Below are 21444 nucleotides of genomic sequence, written 5' to 3' on the forward strand. Positions count from 1 at the left end.
TAGTTCAGATGAAACAGACACTCACAGACATGCACACAAATAAATACAAGAGTAAGTATTTCTTATGCACACATACACACTACACACATACATCATGTGAATTGACATCATAATCTTCTAGGCTGAAGGGGGAACCTTTGAAAAGAACACTTTGATTGACTGTCCAAGGTGTGTACTTCTGTTCATTACAGAACCAGTCCGAGATCTGAACTTAAGAGCAAAGAGATTTGTGGGAAACGGAGTGGGTCTTTAGGATCTATTTTAGAGTACAAGTGTGTGTTTGGTTTTAAGTGGAGACTGTCAGAGTAACCTTGGGTTGAGGGTTTAAGAGAGGCCAACATTGAGCAGGGTTAAACATATGAATCTGAAACCCATTTACATAACCAGGTCATCAAATACCAACGCACAAGGGATCCTTTGGTGTCTCCATGTGACGCACAGCAGTCTACTGGATGAGTCATGTTGTAACACAGGTTTAATGTTGTCAATCGGTTAGGTTCAGGCAACAAAAATACTTGGTTAGGTTTAGAAAAAAACATCATGTTTTGGGTTAAAATAAGCACCTACATGAGTTGCATAACGCTACATTGAAACGACTTTGACTTTTGGTTTCACACCTGGGTTGAAGTCCATGTTTGTTTGACCTATTCATCACAACTCCTCCTGCTGTACACAGAGTTTCTTGCTCTCTTTACTATGTCAGTTGTTACCAGCGCCAAATATTTCTGTGGATGGGTATCACTCACCAAGGAGGCCTGACAAAGCGTTGGTATATGACAACATGGGATTGAGAACGGGCTGGAATCATTTTGGCCAAAGCAGCTCTTGGGGATCAAGTTAAAGACACTGGGAATACAACTTTCTGGCTTTTCCAGCATTAGCTCATGTGCTTAGGAACTAGCAATATCAGAAAAACTACAAATATTTTTCATACAGAATAGCCTACACAGGAAGACAAGGAAATGGACTATTTTTGCCGGATGCCGGAGCGCAATGCAGCAATTCAGCACAGAGCAGATCGTGCGGGGCAGGAAGTCGTGCACAGAAACAAAATAAACATCCGGTTAATTTTCAAAATAAAATACACAGTGTTCACAGCGGATCATATTTCCCTGCACTACACCTTGAGAACGTCATAATGGGCGGAGGCAGGCCTGAAGTCAACAGGTCAGAGATTTTCAGATGTCATTTCACCCCGCTGACACCATGGACGAGGAGATGTTAATCATAGAGGTGCACCGAGATGTCTTCCTACTACTCCTCTGGTTTTGCGGTTCTGTTTATAGAAACTACATCTTGCTACATCGCATGATTATGCGTGAATTCGCGAGATCTCGTGGGTCCTCGTGACTCCCACTGTCCAGCGGGCTGCACTGCTCCGCTCAACAAACGCAGCCGGTGGGTGTTGACGGACGGCGGAGGACGTAGCAGATAACCAGCGCAGCCGTTCCGCAATAAACACGCATGTAGTGGAATTCCGGCGTAAGACAGTGAACATGATAATCATCATACCTGCTAAACATCAGCATGTCAACAATGTGTTTGTGAGGATGGCAGCATGTAAGACTGTCCTCCTCCACTGCAATCCATATTTATGTTTATTGTTGTTTATAGGCAGCAAGCTCTAATGGCTAGTAATCACGATGTGAACAAAAGAGGAAGTCAGGTGATGTAGTATAAAGAACAAGAAAGACGGAGAGGAGGTCGGGATGGATGGAAGGGTCAAACAGACACAGGACTTCACCTGGGAGACCAATATTCGAGTCCTGTATGAAACCAAAAGTCAGCGTTGAGTTATTATAATTAAACATCATGTTATGTACTTAATGTTTTGTAATCACCTTACACTATGACATAACAAACACTTATTTCATACCCAAACTATGATTAGTTTCCTAAACCTAACCTAACCAGAAGGGGTGGTTCAAAAAGCAAACACAGGACTTTCACCCAGGACTTTTTTCTGTGTAAAACCAGAAATCAATGTTGAGTTATTTTAACTACATAATGTAGTAAGTTACATTTGTAACCACCATACTTATTTTAAGGCAAACCAAGATCTTTTTTCTAAACCTAACAAAGCAGTTTTGTTGCCTAAAAAGGTGTGGGGATATGTTGATCTCCTGCCACTGGTAAAGGACAGTTATTTAGGAAACGCTCATGTGGGTCATATTAAAGGGTAGGAACAAATAACCTATGTGTCTGTATGCTTTGGAGGACTTGTTGTAGCATAGTGATGTTAGTGATTAGCATTTGGGCTGATTGTTCACATAGATGTCTACCTGTGAAGACCTTGCAGCTCAAAATTGCATCAATACAGTTTCTCAGAGCTTACAAATTTCAGTGCACAGACAACTCTTCCTTTTCCAAAAAGATGCATGACCTGCAATGCTGATTGTGTTAACTGTGCCAAAGTCACATCACAGCCCCCAGCTAGTCCTGGGGGTTGACCACGAGCAGAGTGGAGGCTGGTATAGCAGCATATTAACACACCCAGATTTGAAATGACTTGTTCAACAAGCACACATGGGTGTAAAGTTCAGGTGTCCACATACTTTTGACCACATAGTGCAGATAGACAGACCTCTGACAAGGTCACAGATGAAAAGGCAGACAAAAGAGACAGAAGAGGCTGATTTATTGATAACAATGTGGAGACGTGATGATCTGGGCATCGAGGGAGCATTCCTCCCCGAGCAGACGTGATGGAGAGACGCAGAGAGAGAAACAGAGATGTGGCGAACAGCAGAACAAGAAAGGAAACAGGAGACAGACAAACATGTAAATCAGAGCAAATGTTGAGTGAGAAAGTGAGAAAATTATTGGAAAGAAGACCAACAAATAGACTGATGATAGATGAGATAAAGGGGCAAACAAGAGACAGAAAAAGTTGCAAAAAGAAGAAGACAAAAGGGATACAAGGCTGGGAAGAGAGGGATGACCGAGAGAAGAGAGGAGGGATTAGGGAGAGGGCAGAAAAAGTTACAAAAGCAAAAGAAAGAAGAGACAGAGGAAGAAAGAAAGATCACAAGGGAGACAGAAGTGAGACAAAATAGGACTGACACAGATAGACGAGGGAGGGGGCGATAAAGAAAGAGGGAGAGGGGAGGAGAAAAAAGGAGAAAACAGCTTTTCTAAGCCAGCCAGGAGGAGAGTGCCAGCTGTGTTTATCTGACCTTTGACATCAAGGCCACTCCAATCTCTACAAGTCTGACTAGCAGGCACACACACACACACACAGACTAATATCCACCCCACAGTGCAGATGCAAACAGTGGATTATTGAGGCTCTACTTTACCTGATTAAAACAGAAGGTTGGACCCAGTGGCCAGGCAGGAAACACAGCGGAGGACACACCTGGAGGAAAACTATCCAGTCATTTCCACTTGACTCTTCTCCGTCATTTTGAGGCATTAATATATTTCAACTCACCTCGTCAAACACACAGTTGTTTCTCTCATTGTTTTTTCTCTCAAGTCTTTTTGCTTTTTGTGCCAGAAGAGGAGAGCAGCTCCCTAATCCTGCAGTCCTGGCCTCTGGCAATCAGCTCCTCTCACAGGCCAGACACACAAACACACACTTACACACACAATGTGTAGGCCAGATCAAAGCCTGACAGCCTCCACAGACCCCCACTACACACTGAAATATGTCTCTGGGCCTCTTTTTCTCATTTTTTTTGCCATTTCTCCTCATCTTTCGCTTTCTCCTTCATTTCTTGCCCTCTCATCCTTTATCTCCTCTGTCCCCAAATCTCTTATTTTTGTTCTCTCCTTCCCCTTTCTCCCTCTTTTAGCTCCGTGTCTCTCCGTCTGTCCTTGTGAAATATGTCCAGCTGGATTGCGCTTCTTCCTCCTCAGCACTCAGCTCACCAGCCCAAGAGAGAGAAAGAGAAGCAGCTGGTTTTACACAACAAGAGGAAGGGATGGATGGATGGGGGATTTCGGGGGAGGGGGGGGGCAAGGAGGTAGATGGGAGAAGAGATATGGGGAGTGAGAGATAAAGAAATATGGGAGGAGGTGACGGAGGAAGAGTGGGAGATGGGGGAGACAATGGACGGAGAGGGGAAAAGTAGAGTAACAAAAGAGATTTGCTGATGTGGGATAATTTGAAGGTAGATTTCAGACCAGTACCAGACTGTAAGAATCACGTCCACACTAGATGGCTCTACACCTTACCATGAACATTCAAATAATTGCCAAGTGCAGATAAAATAAAGTTTTAAAACATAAAAACTAGATGTAAAGACCATTGGACACAATCTGGGGTTTGGCAGGATTGTTTAATATCAACACTTTGTCTGGTGATGGGACAGAGATTTACAGGATCACTAAATCACTGTTTTTATCCGAGGAATATTTCTAATTGAAAAAGTTTGATTTTCAAATAACAAGAAAACAGATGAAATATTTTTCAGGGAACAGGTGCTGATATGTTTACTTCTAACATTTTGCAACTTGCCAAACCGATTGCCAAAATAAATGTTGGCATTATTTTCCCGCAAACAATGGGTGTGTTACATTTGTATGTTTCATCTGCTAAATTTGTATTGGGTTTTTTTTAAAAGATATTTCTGGGGGGCTTTTTGCCTTTATTTGATGGGACAGAAATAGCGTGAACGGGTGAGCGGTAAGGGGCCATGTGTTGGAATCAAACCTGGGACAAAGGGACAAAGCCTTTTGTGCCCCAAATTTGTATGTTTCAGGGGGCGTCCCAATACACAGGTATTGGCAATACTTGTGATATTAAGAAATGATATATTGATATTATGTTAACAATACACATACAATAATATTTTGTAAATATCCAGCACCTCTTAAATCATTTTTTTCTTTCCATTCTCACTTTATCTTCTTCCCTCTAACGCCATCTGATACCCGTTTCACTATCCATTAGGCATGGCTGCTCTTTTTGTACAATGTCTCCACCTCCTTACACTTATATTTTGAGTGTAATTCATTTAACAAAAAAATAACCAAAGTAAAAATGAACACTTTTGGCCACAATAATCTTGCAATGAAAATCTGACATTGTGCCAGCCCTAGTATGTTTCATATATAGTGTATATGTTGAAACTTCACTTTTATTTACATATCATATTTCAATTTTATAAAGTGACAATGCTGTGGTTAATGTTCGGTTAGATTCAAGCACACAAACTACTTGAGTAGGGTGACGAAAACATCATGTTTTCATGCAAACATGGCTAAAAATGTCCTGACATGTCGCTAAAAACCTGTATTTGTTGTTTGCTGGTCTCAAACAGTCATGTCGCATTGTGTCACACTACCCACCATAACCTCCTCCTGAGGAGAAACTCAGCTCCTATGGAATTTAAACATCACTTTAGAAATCTTTGTACAATACATATGAAATGTACTTTTCTAACATATTTGTGATCTGCAGAAATGTAAAATGCCAACATGTTGTTCTGGTGACTGGGCAGAATACATTTATTAACATTTCCTCTATATGTTAATACAAAATGTGTGTGGGTCGTTGTTATATTTCCCTCTAAATTTGCTGCCGTAAATTAGCAGTATATAACAGTAATTTCTGGTGTTCCTGCTGTTTCCCAGACACACAGGAAGTTGCACACTTTGTCTATGGTTTGTTGGAAAAACCTAAAATATTCATTAGAGCTTCTGACATGCAGAAATCAAGCACACACTGAGACGGAGATAAGAGAGAGGATAAGTGGCTGAGATGTGCAGATAGAAACAGGCAACAGGGTTGAAGCCAAGTGCTCCTCCTCGGGCGGCAGAACAAGCGGTTTGTTTAGTTCAAACAGAAGACAAACTACATTGTTAGCGCTGCCAACAACAACTATCATGGCTGGAGAGAAGAGAGCGCCACCTCTCATCAACACTAATTCCAAGAAAAGAGACAGCGCAGCATCGCCCACGCAGCCCTGAATGAAAGAAAAGGCAGAGATCTCTGGGATTACCACATTAAACTCACCCTCACTCACCACAGACGTGAACACTGACTAAACATTTGGAGTCTACAGGCATCCTTCACATCATTTAATCACATCTATACTTAACATATTAATTTGGCATTTGAGGATTAGCTTGGTAAATTACAGTGGCGACTGTTGATTTCTATGATAGATAGAGTGCTTTGGGTTTTAGCACACCCGTTCTGGGAATGAGTCACGGCATTATACTTCTCAGACTGAGACAAACAGAGATTATTGGGCTTACCTACCGCCACACAGGTAGACACTCTGTCAAACACACATGCATGACACACAAGGACACACACACACACACATACAAGAAGACAGGAGCTAAAGCTGAAAGATACACACAATTAAAGACAAGCAACAAAGGCAGGAAAGCGGATCCAGTACTGTTGTAATTTGAAGAGGAAACAGTAAATTCTGCTGCCTCGCCGATCAGAATTCAAGGTGTTGTTTGAGTTGAAGTCAGCCTTTGCATCACTTCCAAAGATGCATCAGTGAAAAATGTAGCTATGTTCTTAATTGTCATGAAAAGCATTGTGCAACTATGTGGTTTACATAAACGTCTGCAGCTTGAGCAAGAGGTCTGTATTTCAAAATGAGCATTTCTAAGCCTTTGGAGTCTGATTAATTGTTTCTAGGAAGTTGTTATATATGATAAAGACAGGACAGTGTACCATAAGCATACATATATGTGATACATTTAATGGCTTGTTCCCGTCCTACATAGTGCTAAAAACAAACCTGCACAGGCTGCCCTGCAACAAGAAATGAACATGTATTATTTAAAACATGAATCAATGAAAAGAGTGAAGAAAGAGAATAAAAATTGTTTTGGCAGAGCAGGCGGTGTTAGAAATTGTTTAACATTCCTACCCAACAGCTTCATATAACAGTCTGTAAAACCTGATGACATATCACGATGCACATTTAACTCGTTCTTTTCATGGTTGAGTAATGTCTTATAAATTAAGTCTTCATTTAAAGACTGTACTGCATCACCCCAGAGCATCTCCTTATATTGGAGAGGTGGGGTCACCCTGCCTTACTTATGAGATTTTTATTAGTCTGGGTTTTAAAGGAGAGTTTTAGTGTCCCGAGATGATCTCAGTGTTATTTCAGAGCTGCTGCCGCCCCAACGACAATAAACACCTGGAGGAAATAATAGCTGTGGAATAGCTGGCATGATGGTTAAGATTAAATACACTGATAAATGGTACAAAACATAATAGGAAGCATTATCTGTATCAGTTGTCACATCCCCAAATAAAAAAAAAAATTACTAATTAATTACTTATCGGTTAATTAAATGATAACAATCATTTCATTAATATATTTTTTGCTGAAATTATATTAAATTAAATTAAATTAAACCCCATTCTCAGTGCAACCTGCAAAAAACATTAAAGTATAAAATAAATTAACTGTAAATTATCTTGCCAAATTTTGGGTTTTATATGCTTTAAACATATTACACTAGCAGACATAGTTACAGTGCAAAAGAATACCTTTAAAAAAAGATGTGAAAAATAAACAAATAAAAGTTTAATATCACTTTGTATATTCCTGAAGCCTATGTTGCTCCTGTAGTGTGTTATACTGTATATCTTGTGATTCCAATATATCTTGGCCACTTCACTTTTCCCTGGTTGATTCATATTTATTGTATCTTGTGTCAGAACCATCACCTTATTTGATTTAATGGATGATGATATTTTTTATAGGAAGTCAATGGAACTTACTGTAATTGACGCAAAACAGAATTTTTTACATTTTAAACATATTTTACTCAAGAGCGAAAACGATGGTTACAAAACGGATTATCAAGAAAATAATGCCAGCAGTGATAAAAGCATCCCGTGCCACAAATTTCCCAAACATCTGTACAATAAATTGGGTATGAATTTACACCATCTACCAATTTGTATTTTTTACAAACTGTTTGTTTGTTATCACATGACCAGTGGAGGAGGTGGTCATACATGTAAGAGGCTCTTTGTTCAAATATGGCTTTTGGTATTGAATGTGGATGGCCTCCTTGATGTTTCTTCCAGCTGTAGACGACCACCTGTTATCTGTTAGATTAAGATTAAGATAAGAGGCACATCTATTGATCTCCACCTGGGGGAACATGATTGATAATCCATATAGAAATGTGGGTAAAAGCTTTGGAAACAGCGGATATGCTCTACTTTATGTTGAGATTTGTTTGTCGAACTGTCTCCCAGTTGAATTTACCTTCAGATCATTAGGTCCATTATGGCTGCATGACACCGTACACTGTCGGCTACAGTAAGTCAATGGGAAGACTCCATTATAAATGTGCTTGTTTGAGTGACAGTGCTCAAATTACAACACACACATACCTCAACATATGTAGACAGACAAAGAAACATGCACACACACCCTTACATGCACATGCGCGCACACACACACACACACACACACACACACACACACACACACACACCCCTCACCCTAACCCAATTCCACAGCCGTCTACAGCGTACATTGTCTGCTGCTCCCGAAAACGAATTAGTCACACATGTTTGCATTTGTACACAAACCCGCCCAGCAACAAACACAACAGGCGCTCAGGGTCATACACACATTCACGAACACACACACACACACACAGCTCAGGGTCATACACACATTCACGAACACACACACACACACACACGCATGAACACAACCACATAACATGCATGTGCATAACTACACACACAGAAACATGTGAGGATGTTTAAACAAACGCACACGAAGACATGCACGCCAATATCCGCACGCACTCCCCCTGTAACACTCACACACACACATACACACACACACACTCACACACCCACACTACACTGGTGGTCCTGCTTGGAGAAGAGCTAAGCTCTGTCTCTCTTTGTCTCTCGTGGGAGGCCCAGACAAAAGCAACAACCTGACAGGTAAACAAGCCGTCATGTTTGGGCAGACCTACCTGAGAAAGGCTCTCACCCTTCTCAGCCTCACCCGACACACCCTCCTCCCACCTCTCTTCCACCGTCACCGGCTCCAGTCTGCGGCTTTTCTTCCCCGAAGTTTCTCCCTGCGTCTCCTAGTTTAAGTCTTTTTCCCAATCTTTACCCTCGCCCTCGCCCTCGCCCTCGCCCTCGCCCTCGCCCTCGCCCTCGCCCTCGCCCTCGCCCCCGCTAACTAAAATGAAAGCTAAAAGTGACTGTGTCTTGTATATCTGATTAGCGTAGTAGTTATTCTGCAGTTATGTAGAGTTAGTAGCCTGTGGTTGAGGGTAAGCACATTAACTAAAGTACACTACATAAATGCAAATTTAAGGTTTTGTACTTTCATTTTCTGCAACTTTTGATTGATTTCAGAGGGAAATACTGCACTTCTTACTCCACTGCATTTATTTTTGATTAACTGAAGGTATTCGTTGCATGTTCATAATGCATTAAGAACAATTTAACATGTTTTGGAATATGCCTTGACAACTTCGTCTTTATGGTGTGTCCGATGTGTGCAACAGGTGTCGGTAAATGATGCAACGCTTTGCTACGTGCAGACTGGGTAAGACAAGATGGTGCTTGATGCTTTCACAACAGCCAAAATTTCAATTTGTTCACTGTATTACACACCACAGCAAGGTGCAGAATTTTTCCTCACTGGCTCCGGTACAACAGGCAATAAAGATGTGTTTCACAAGACAGAAAAAGAGCAAGAAATGTGACGATGTGGCCAGGCTGACTTGCTAAACTGCAAGTATTTGTGCACGATGTCATACAAAGTGACTTGAAGATTATACATGGTTGGTAATAGAGGTTAGTAAATGTCATAGATGACTTAATGGCCCTTTTAAAATCGGGGTTATGTCAAAGGCTTTAATGCACCATAATGCACCTCCAGACCACAGAGCATAGTATTTAAATGCTGCTTCAGAGGTTTTTCTACCCAAGAATAACATTTCCACTGCACTGCTGAAGGTATGGATATTTTTGCCAGCAAATTCAGATGAAACATTAGCAGCATCATGCTTCCATATTGATCAAATCTTCATTATTCTTATTATAATGGGCTTCAAAATTCTTGGGAATGTTTGTCAGTTTGGTATGGAAACTGAAATGTGTCATCCTGGTTAACAAATATTGGTCAGACCTAAATTATCAGAGCATTAGACCAATGACATTTGGTTTGATATGTGTATAACACACCTCACACACAGCTATCTTAAGTGCGCAAAGATGCACGCACGCGCACACACACACACACACACACACACACACTGAAGAAGCAAATCCCTGCCAACTCCAGCCTTTCCAAACAATTCAAAACATTTGGGAATTAAGTCTCGTAAGACAAGAGTTTAACAAAAGCCACCCACACCTGCTTTATCACTGGAGTGTATTTCTAGTGCTCCCCTCCAACTAAACATTGGGAACCAGTTTGTTCATTCTGCACAGCAGATGTCAGATGGTGGGAGATCACGACCACAGGGACGGAGAGGGAGGGAGGAAGAGATACAACCGAAAAAAACAGACAATGAAACACAAATGAGGAGTGGACAGAAAAAAGAGGCTAAGACAGAGATACTGGTGGAGAGATGATATGAAATGATATAACAGATATTACACAGCCTTTCTCTTACAGATTAAAAGGTTCATTTATAAGCAATAAAATGCACCCTTGCTCAGTTCAATACACACAGGAGTTCTGCTACAACCTAATACAATATTAGCTAATAAAATATTACTGAGTCAGTTTGCAGTCTTGAGGGCACTGTTTAGCATTTATCACCCTGCTGTCACGAGTCCTGCAAATTAAATGACAAAATTTGTAGCTTGTTTACATCGTGTTTTCTGATCTGAAGCTTCTATTGGCAGAACATAATTTGTCTGCACCTTCTAAATAGGCCTATAACGTATCACTCTTAAGTTAGGTTTACCCACAATAATGACTCGGTTAGTTCTAGGAAATGATAGCTGCTTGGATTAAAATAACTACTTTGTTAATGGAGCATCATCGTGGTTAAAATATCATACAGGTGGTTTAGGTTATGTTAGAAAACATGCTGTATCCTTTACAGACGCAGTGCAGAACTTTTGTCTCCCCCTCTGGCGGTGAGAGTTATTATACAAACACTGTCTACGCATGCCTGCAGCTGAGCTCGCTGAATCTCCACCGCCCCCAGGAGCGTTCTCTTCAAGTCTTTGTTTTACTTTAATCCTTCCTCTAAACACTGAGTGTCTTTTTTTATCTGGAGCATTCCCGTTAGAAACTGTCTAGGATGCGGTCTTAAAATTTTCCACCAAAGATTGCGCCACACTCCTATAGATGCTGCTCCATTCCTTTTCCCTGACAATGACTTAATCAGCATTGTATGAACTCGTTGGGCAATGGGTTGAATATGTAAAATCCCATACTCTGGCTTTAAATCATAAAAGTATGAATATCCATGATTTGTAAAAGTTTGGAGGGGAAAACAGACAGTGTCTTCCTGTTTATGGGGGCATAATGTTTATTTATTTATTCAATTGCAGGTCAGAATTGTAGCAGAAAGCCATTTACAGTTGGTTCTGCATGGCACTGGGAGCCAATGAAGTGAAGTCAGTATGTAACTATGCTCAGCGTTGTGTGTAAAGCATGGGTGCCTTTTCATGAATTTCTGAGATGAATTTAAAGTATGGTATTATTCATAAGCTCAAACTGTTGTAAAGTATATTGAAAATAAGTGTGACAAGGGAGAAAACATAATAGATTTTCGGCTATACAGTATTTAGACAGTGTCTGTGCTTCATGATGATCACCGGCAAGAGGTCATAGGTCACTCTTTTTATTAGAAACTACATCATCAGATAAGACTGACAGAGGAGGAGCAGTAAAGACAGAAGAGTTGAACGCTGCGTTACACGAGAAGCCATGTGAGGCCGTTTGCGTGCGCTGCTGTGGGAAAACACTCTTTCCTGACTGAGGATAACCAGAGTCCCAGCAGTTCCTCCTCCTCCTCCCTAACTCCTCTTTAACCTAGCCTGCACGGTCAGGCTACTGTGTGTATGTGTTTGCATTAGTGTGTGTGTATATACCTGTGTTAATCCATACCTGTGTCTGCGTGTCTGGCTGAGTACGCAGCATGGGAAAAAATGGGGAAGAGAAAATAGAGCGAAGGAGGAAACAAGTTGCTCCCTTTAGAGCTAAAATTTATAGAAGCTCCTAATGAAGAACATTTGGGCTTAAGAGCCGATCTCAGCCAGTGAAAAATATGATCTTGATGCCAAAATCGACATATTTCTGATATTCTGTGGGGCTTCAAAACTGTTTTCATAATTTTAAACCAGCATTTAGTGTGTGAAAAGATGCTGATCATTGATTTCTGGTGTTGGTTTCAGTCATTATCTGACATATTTTTAAAATAAGCATCTGGCACGAACCCAGCCATGGATGAAACCTTTTAACGGGACAGTCCTAAATCTTCATGGACAATTTAATCATCTTACTCTCTACATATGCAGTGCTCATATTCAAAATACTTTACAGAGAAAGACACCGAGCCGATATCCCTTTTACAGAAGTTCAGTATTTAAGAGATTTTGATTGATGAACTTGAAAGAAAGGTTTTTATTTCTCCACAAGGATGTTGCTGTCTTCAGAAGAAGCTCCAGGCCTCTGTGCATTTTTATTGGTCTTGCTAATGACACTGTGTTTGTGCGATTTTTATCAGAGCTAAAGTGCTCCTTGCTAAAGACTCTGGTGTACAGCTTTAGAGCAGCACATACTGTTTTATCTGACAATCAAGATAAAACTGCCAGGGTGAGTTCACTGCTCCAGCTTTTCCCACTCTCCATTCCCATACCTGGATCATGTGGAATTCCCAGAGAAGGGCAGTAAATTGTCCGGCGGGGCGACGTTGTCCTCTCCCTCCTGAATACCTTCGACTCTGAGAAAAAGAGACAAGAGAGGAGGCATGTTGAGTTTCACCTACGTGTCCTTTCTAAAAACACATACATCACTTTTTTTTTTTTAAGGGAGGATGTAAGCCTGAGGTGGAGCAATGTGTGCGTGAGTGCATGTAAATATGTGCTTGAACGCACTCAGTCCACGACTTTCTCAGGTCCAACGATTTCCCAGCTCGAGTGAATAGAGAGCGCGGTACTTTGTGAGAAATAAAATACATGGTTGACATTTTGTTGATGGACAAACACGGCTGAAGCTCCTGAGCAAATATGTAAAGGAGGCTCACTCAACTTTGGTTGGTTTCTCTTGATCAATATATGACGCTCACATGCCGCAGAGAAGTTCAGACCTCGCCAAGAACATGTCACCTCAACTGGCTAACATCCAGAAAGCTGTTTTGATGTATCAGCCTCTCAGAAAGAAACGAAATCCACCGGTGGTTTTGTAAAGGGCTGCTGTGGTCAATTCAGGACGTTATATGTCAGCTCTCTGAAAGCTGAGGTGTAAGTCAATGCGCCGTATGCATTCATTATTGGATCTGAGGACCACATTTAAGTCCATAAAAGTCACTTTAATCTGAAAGTGTTTCAGGTTTTCTCATCTTCATAACTCAAGTAATAATGCAGCAAATCTGTAGCAAGTGACAGTTCTAACAAGAGGCACGCTGGACTTTTCAGTACAAACATTTTGTCTATTAATCACAAAAGCAACAGTCCTATAATTTCCCCAACAAAGTCCCTACAGCTAAAGAAATAGTTCAGTATTTTGGGATGTATGCCCAGTTGCTATGTTGGCAAAACTCCAGTGGGTCAAGAAATAGTCCTGCACATAACCCCTTGAAAATCCCAAAAATGTATGTTTTAAGAGTTTGATTTTTGTTTGGATTAAACAAATAAGATATCTTGTGTTCATAAGTAGGCTTAAGAGGAGTGGGTAGGTGGATTATTTTTACCTTTAGGTAGAGCCAGGCTAGCTGTTTCCCCTTGTTCCCAGTTGTTGTGCTAAGTAAAGCTAACTGTCTCCTGGCTGCAGCGTCATATTTAGCAGATAGATATGAAAGTGGTATAGATCATCTAATTAAACTCTCAACAAGAAATTATGTTGCATTTTTAAAAGTGTTTTGGTAAAGTACAAAATAAGATTTAAATAACTTAGCTGAAAATACAAAGCATACATGAGGCCACGTCAGGTTTCAGAGATATGTGATGGAACTGAAGGGAGAAATAGCGAGACCAGGAAAGAGCAACCAAAGCATTTCATTCCCATAGACTAAAGAAATGTGGCTGAATCTTGTCTGTTGTGAAGAAGGCTCAAGGGTTCAGGTTTATGCTACAGAAAGTGAAAGGTTTTGGAGTCAGCATTAATTATATTTCTGTGAACCAGAAAGGGAGTCACTTGTAGTTCTGTAATTTTGCCCACTGCCCAGCGAAGACATCTTCAACTCTATGTGGCAGTGCTGTGCATTCAGTCAAAGACCAAGGGGTTTACGTTTCTCTACGTTTGGTGAGGCGTGAAAATAGGTTAGATAGATTTGGAAGAGCTGTTTTGCCTAGCATTATTGGGAATGGGGCAACACCGGCTAAGGCGACAGTCTGTTCGCTAATTTCACCTGAAAAATTTGTGGTTTAGCATCGAGTTTAGTGAAATTTGACCTACAAATTTGCGACATCAAAAAACAGCAAACTGTCTTGACACTGGAAGAAGACTCGGGGGCAGAACCAAAACAAGCAGGAGAGATTATCCCATCTGGCCTGGGAACGCCTTGAGATCCTCCAGAAGGCGCTGGAGGACGTGGGCAATTAAACCAACGCTACCTTCCTGTCACTGCAACTAGACTCAAATACGCAGCTCAAGATCTTTAGATAAACTGTTGACTTCTGAGGGGCCGACGCCACACACCCAAAAAAAGGTAAAAGCTATCCTTTTAGCTTACTTCAGTTCTTGCTAAATAAAAATTGCCGTGCCTATTTGCCATCAGCTGTGACACACTGTTGAGTACCTAGTGTGAACTATGTGTTTCTTACATGTGCTTTGCTTTCCGTTGTTGACCTAGCTAGGTCAATTTGCCAGTAATTTAGCCAGAAAGCTAACAAGCGTTAAGTACTTCCTATTTTAAACCTGATGGAATCTCACTCTGTCACTTTCTGGTGTGACCATTAGAGGAAGTATGGGAGTGACATGAAGCAGCAGAAGCAGACCAATCACATTTTTCCAGTGTTTGGATAGCTTGAATAACCTATTTTTGAAAAGGTGGATCACAATTATTCATCATACCTGCAGAGCCACCACAGCCACCTGTGGAACAGGTACCACAGTGATTCAGTTCAGAAGTATAAATCAGCAGAGCCTGCAGTGAATGACCTCAAAGCTGCAGTGATGCATATGTGTGTGAGTGCATGTGCTTTGAGGACATACAGCTGTACGACTGTGTGAGTATGTGTGTGTGTGTGTGTGTGTGTGAGTCCATGCACACGTATATGGGAGTGTGTTTATAACTGTTTACACTCTGCGGGTTCAAGCCTTTGCTCAGCCTGGTTCCACTGAACAGGCAGGTACACACTGACAGGCAGGGAGGCCGTGGCAGCTTCTTAATCATTTCTCCCTCCTTTTTGTTTCTCTTTTGACAGTCCTTCGCTCTTGTGTGACGGCCCACATCGCCGCCCCGGCCTGCTTCCCTTTTCAGGGCTCCTGAAGCGAGACTACTAATGCACTTGCTGCTCTCCTTGCAGCCTCGCCGCCTCGCCCTGAGCTCCAAACTCCCGTGACAGCGCAGGACGCTCACTTTGTCTCCTGTGTTTGTCCAAAAATTGTTTCAATATGTATTTTTGGGAACGGTAATGTTTGCATAATAAATCTTTGTGTCAGGGGAATACAAAGAGAGCTATAGGTCGAAACCTGGGTGGGTCGGATTGGACACTCTCTCTCTCTTTTCCTCTTCACTCTACTTTCCATTCTCTCTCTCTGCCAGGTTGTTTTTCCAGCCTGCTGTCAGTAGGTTTATATAGACATGTATCAGGCCCGGTGCAGAGGCTGGAGCTGCCTTCCTCTGAGTAACCTTTGGCTGTTCTCATGCCCTAAGCTCTGCTACCTTCACATGCCCAGTGAGAGCAAGTTGCTGAGAATCTGCAGAGATACATGCTACAGAGAGCATCCACATGCTATGAACATTTTGTTGTCACATTTCTGTCATGATCCAACACCTGTGAATCTAATATTAGTTGTGGCTATGCGCCAAAAAATCCAATTATAAAGCTATGTGCTGAGTAAGCTGCAGGCTCTTGGTCCCTGTGCCAAAACAACTTATCTAGAAATCACTCCTCAAGTACAATTCCATTACATTCAAACTGATCTCTTATTATGGGAACCCTTTACAAAAGGCCAAAGGGATTTTAACAGACACCCTGGGCAGCCCTGGTGAAGCTGAGTCAAAGAGACAAAGAGGGGAGGAGAGGTAATGCACCTCAAATGAAGGAAAATTGGACGTGCTCCCTTTTCTCAGCCCAAAAATGAGGAAGTGGAGCAGCAACAATTGACAGAGGCCAGAGAAACTGAGAGATTTTAGCCGGAGAAAAAAGTACAAGATCCTCACTGGCAGCAATAGTCAAAAAGTCACTTTGACCTTCAGCACCAATATAAACATCAGCTTTACTGAAATAGGCTTAAACCAATGTTAATTTGAACCCTTTTCTTTTCAGTTTTTTCTGTCCATTTGATGATAACTCCATTTTAATGAGAATCTATGAAGATGAATTGGACGTCTACAAAAAAACTTTGCATCAAATGGCTTCCATTCAAAAGGAATTATCAACAAGTTATCCGACCTACAAAACAGGTAGATTGTTGGTGCTTTTTCCAAAATATCAAACCATTTCCTTGATCATTCTTCTGATCTTTCACCACTAAGTTAAGGTTAAGGCTTAGTTAGGTTTCAGCAAATAAACCTACTTGATCAAAGCAAAAAAAAAAGACATTTTCAGAAATATGCTTGTTTGCCTCCTGGCAGAGAGTTAGAGGAGAAGATTGATACCACTCATATAACTGTCAGTTAAATATAAGTCTACAGTCAGCAAACAGTTAGCTTAGTTTAGCACAAATGTTGGAACCTGGGGCGAACAGCTAGCCTGGTTCTGTCCAAAGGCGACAAAATCCATCTATTGCACATGTAAAGTTCACTAACAAATACAATATGTCTTGTTCATTAATCCCTACGAAAACATTAGAGTTAAAACTAATGATTTGGAATTATGTGTTGAACAATATCTTGGCTTTAGTCAGCAACTAGGGGTGTAATGATGCATCACTGTGGATTGATATACTGATGGAATGATCAACAGTCCAATATAACAGGTGCAAATGAAAACACAGATACATATCATAATCTTTAAGATACGCCTCTAAGATATGTCTGGTCTGTGTCATCAGTCCCTCCAAGTGCACCTCCTTCCCAAACATACAAACAGGCCTAGTGGCCTAGCACCAGCCAGATAATAGTAAGCAGCCAAAAAAAACAGTGAGGGCATGTACTGATATCATCTCATATTGATCGCAGAATTTAATCGAAATCGTACCACGGCAGGCTTTGTGATATCAGCAAATAATTGATACGATATTGTATCATGATAAAATTTAAAACTAGCAGTAACTTCCTGGAATCTCCACTAGGGGCCTTGCAACTGCTCATTAATAATCCAGCCCATAACTGTCTATAAAACAGCAAATTGTCATTATTTCACATGGGGTTTTGTGCAAGTTAAACAAAATGCAACAAGTTTATTGGTGAGCTTCAGGCAGAATTTGTTACCTCAGAGCCAGGCTAGTAGTCTCCCTCTGTTTTTAGTCTGTTTGCTAAGCTAAGCTAACCAACTGCTGGCTGAAGATTCATATTTAACAGACAGACATGAGAGCAGTATCAATCTTCTTGTAACTTTCCACCAGAAACTGAATAAGCATATTTAACAAAATGTCAAACTATTTCCATAAGGTTCGGGAAAATATCCTGGTCAGTTTTAGAAGAAATCGACAGCAATGTCTCATCTTCGCTCCTCACAGACAACGGTCATCATTTGTGTGGTGGCAAGTCGTCAATGACAGTGAAACGTAAAAATGGGTCATTTAGGTGTTTGACCAATCGACTAATGCTTTCTGAATGACACCAAGGGCTGAGGGATTTTTCTGATTATTTTTGCTGGATGTAGGCCTTTGTTGGATGGGTTTAATCTGTTAAAAGACAATCAATAGTTGGGTAAGGCGTAGAAATCCATCTACTTTACTGTTATTATTGCTTAAAGATCTTCTAAATCACCCAAATGTGAAGAACCGCGAGGCCTAATTGAGCCCCTTTGCTACAAACCGAACATTCAGCAGTTTCTTGTAATCAGAACAGCCACATGACCTTGTGGTTTTTATTGTCCCTCGTTGGTGACAGATGCAGACTGAAAGGGGAAGAAGGGGGGGGGCGGACAGTTTTCCTCGATGAGCCAGAGGCTGGAATGAAAGCGGGGAAGCAGGGGAGGGGAGAGTATGGTGATCTTAGTGGGACGGCGCAGGGCAACGCTATCCCAAACACAGCAGAGTGCTATAAGCCTCCGCCATAAATCTCCGAGCTCGCCGAGCCACAGCCAAGCTTGTTCAGTGCTGTGTGCCGCTCCAGAGGCCAGAATCCAGATGTTGGAGAGAGACGGTAAATAAAACAATCTATCAAAACTGAAGAACCAAAAAGAAAAAAAAGGGGGGGGGAGGGGTGTTCTGCAACTGATATTGGAAATCTGTTTTAAGCAATTATTAATGAGGTTGTGTCCAATACAAACTCCCTCAGTGAGTGGAATCAGTACTTTAATCCCAACTGGGACAACACAGATATTGTAGCAGCATGCGCTCCATGCAGCTCAAGGTGTTCCTGAATACAAAACAGGCCTGTTCCTCTGGATTAGTTTTTATCATTTATAGATGCAGGTGGATTGAAGGGATAAACAGATATGGAAACCTCATTGTGGAAAAAATATCCGCAGCTTAAAATCTCATTGTGCCGAGCATAGCGATGGTTTATTGTTTAAGACCTCTGCCTCTGGACATGAACTCCTGCTGGCCTGGGACTGAATCCTGGAGGACCTATTTGTATCCCGTGTCCCTGCTGCTGTTGTGTCTTTCTCAGCTTTCAGTTGGCGTGATAAACAAAACATGGCAGAGGGAGCGGACTACTCAGATTCCAACAAAGCAGTTTAATGTTGAAGCTTTTGAATTGCCATGCCGTGCCACAGAGGAAACAAAGCACTGGTGGATTGACAGATACTGTAGTAGGGACTTTTACACGACAACACACATGAACACTTACTTTATCTCACCTTGGTCTAAGATGAAAATTGCACAACAGATTCACTTAATCTGCCCAAATGGACATCAGGTTTGATCTGTTGAAGTAAATCAAGTGACAGGAAGTGGAAAATTAAGTGCGCTCACTCTTTGCTTTGGTCTAAGCTGGGTTGACGAATATTTCAGGGTTTTAGGGATTTCTGGGTATTGAGGTTCACAGACAGTTACCTGTTGCTGCCATTTGGAGCCGCCACAGTGCACAATAGGTTGGTGCAGCTCTGGTTTTCATTTCAAGCATTGGTACATGCAGTAATATTTTTGTGGTTAAAAAAATTTCAGGCAGGTCCAGCAGATAGTTTTCTGATTTTTGTCTTTGTTGGAGAGTTTTTACTGAACCCAACTTCCTGCAAACACAGGAAAAGACTAAATTACCGAAATTATGTAGTTTGATCTTGGATTCTATGTTTATTAGCCAAAGAATTTGAGGTTATGTGATTTTTGTCTTGTATATGACTTGATCCTTCATCTCGTGGACACTTTGCTTTCCCTTTAATATTCCACATTGATTTTGTTGGGACAGTGTCACAACAAATGGAAATATTCTAGGAGTCTTGGGTATCATTTTATAGACATTTGTTCCAAATTTGCTCTCAAATATTTTGTATCTTTGGAGACTTTGGTGCCTCCGCTGACTCGATTCTGAAAAAATGGTGCCACCGATGGGTCTGCGGTGTATGAAGATGGATAAAATGTGAATCTATCATCAAACAGTGAATTCTTTCAGGATCAGATGTCCCAAGAGACGACTCTAAGCTTCAACTCCAACCCAGGACGTGCTGTATTTTCGCACCAGCAGTCAATAATCAATGAGTGGCGTGAGGTCGTTAGATTTAGTGTTGAGTTCAGGAATGTTCAACCGCCAAACACCTCCTTGATTCATCAAACCTGACAACAGGAAGACATTCCTGAGGAGATGTTCAACTCTAGAGTGAAAGAAGATTAGATTATATTGATCTCTCGCCTGTTTTTACTTATCTAGCCAAATAAACTGATGGAAAGATGTTTTTTAAGACAACTTCAGTCCAAGTTTGGTGCTCAAGCTGCCAGTTTTGGTGGTCGTCCATTTAAATGTTCTACCAAAAGGAAATATCACTTTAGCCAGCATTAGGTTTATGCTCAGATGAAAAACTGGAAGCTGGACGTCCGCTTCTCATCAGTACTAAGCCAAAGAGGCCCGCCGAGTTTGGATAAAGTGGAAAAAAGGGATGATGCCTCCTCTTGAAATGATGATCTATGCACCAGACCTGTTTACGTTGGTAATCTCCGAGCCCTGCGCAATCAAAACATCACTAATTTCACTGCCGATTGGAAACTGTGACATCTGCGTTTTCAACACACTTCAAGGGGGACTGCTTCAAAGAAAAAAAAAGAGGCAACTGGGAAGCATCCATTCCTCATAATAGCTCCAGTGATGAGAGGGTGACTTCATCCTCGTTCGCTCACATGTTTTGAAGTGGATGGATATCCATAGTGGAAACTTTATGCAGTAAATATCAGGGCTGTCTGTCTAACAGACTGTTGTGTGTCTGTCTGGGCAGGCTGGCTGGTTGAGTGTTTGGCTTGTTGACATGCAGGCGGACTCTCCGGCTCTGCTCCGAGTTAGAAAAGCGGCTGCAATGTTACAAAGAGGCTTTCCATCCTGTCGAGCTGCCCAGCGTCAAGTTCACAAAACCCTCCTGATTGATTCTACAGAGTCTGGACGACATACGTTTCAAAAGCACTTCTCTGCTCTTCGCTCAGCGGAAGCAGGCCTTACATACTAATGCCACCAGCTCCTCTTTATTATGATTGTCCTGCATGGGGAGGGATGAAGAAGAAGAACAAGTCCTCTTTTCTGTGGGTTGGACCAGATTAAAACAGCTGATTCTGCTAGGAACATAATTCAGGAAAACACACATGAGTCTGCAAGTGTGTGTGATGATTGCGTGTGTCAAATGTAACACACACACACACACACACACACACATCCAAACCCTTCTTTTGGAGGGGTGTGAGCTTGTTTTCCCACCTTTCCAGTGTGCATCAGCCCTTCTGTTATTTAGGAATAACTATTTACGCTGTGGGGTGGGTGACCATCAGACAGGCCCTGGCCACAGACACACACCTCCTTCTCTCTCTCTCTCTCTCTCTCTCTCTCTCTCTCTCTCTCTCTCTCTCTCTCTCTCTCTCTCTCTCT

Source organism: Epinephelus moara, chromosome 3 (genome assembly GCF_006386435.1).
Source record: "Epinephelus moara isolate mb chromosome 3, YSFRI_EMoa_1.0, whole genome shotgun sequence".
Lineage (NCBI taxonomy): Eukaryota > Metazoa > Chordata > Actinopteri > Perciformes > Serranidae > Epinephelus > Epinephelus moara.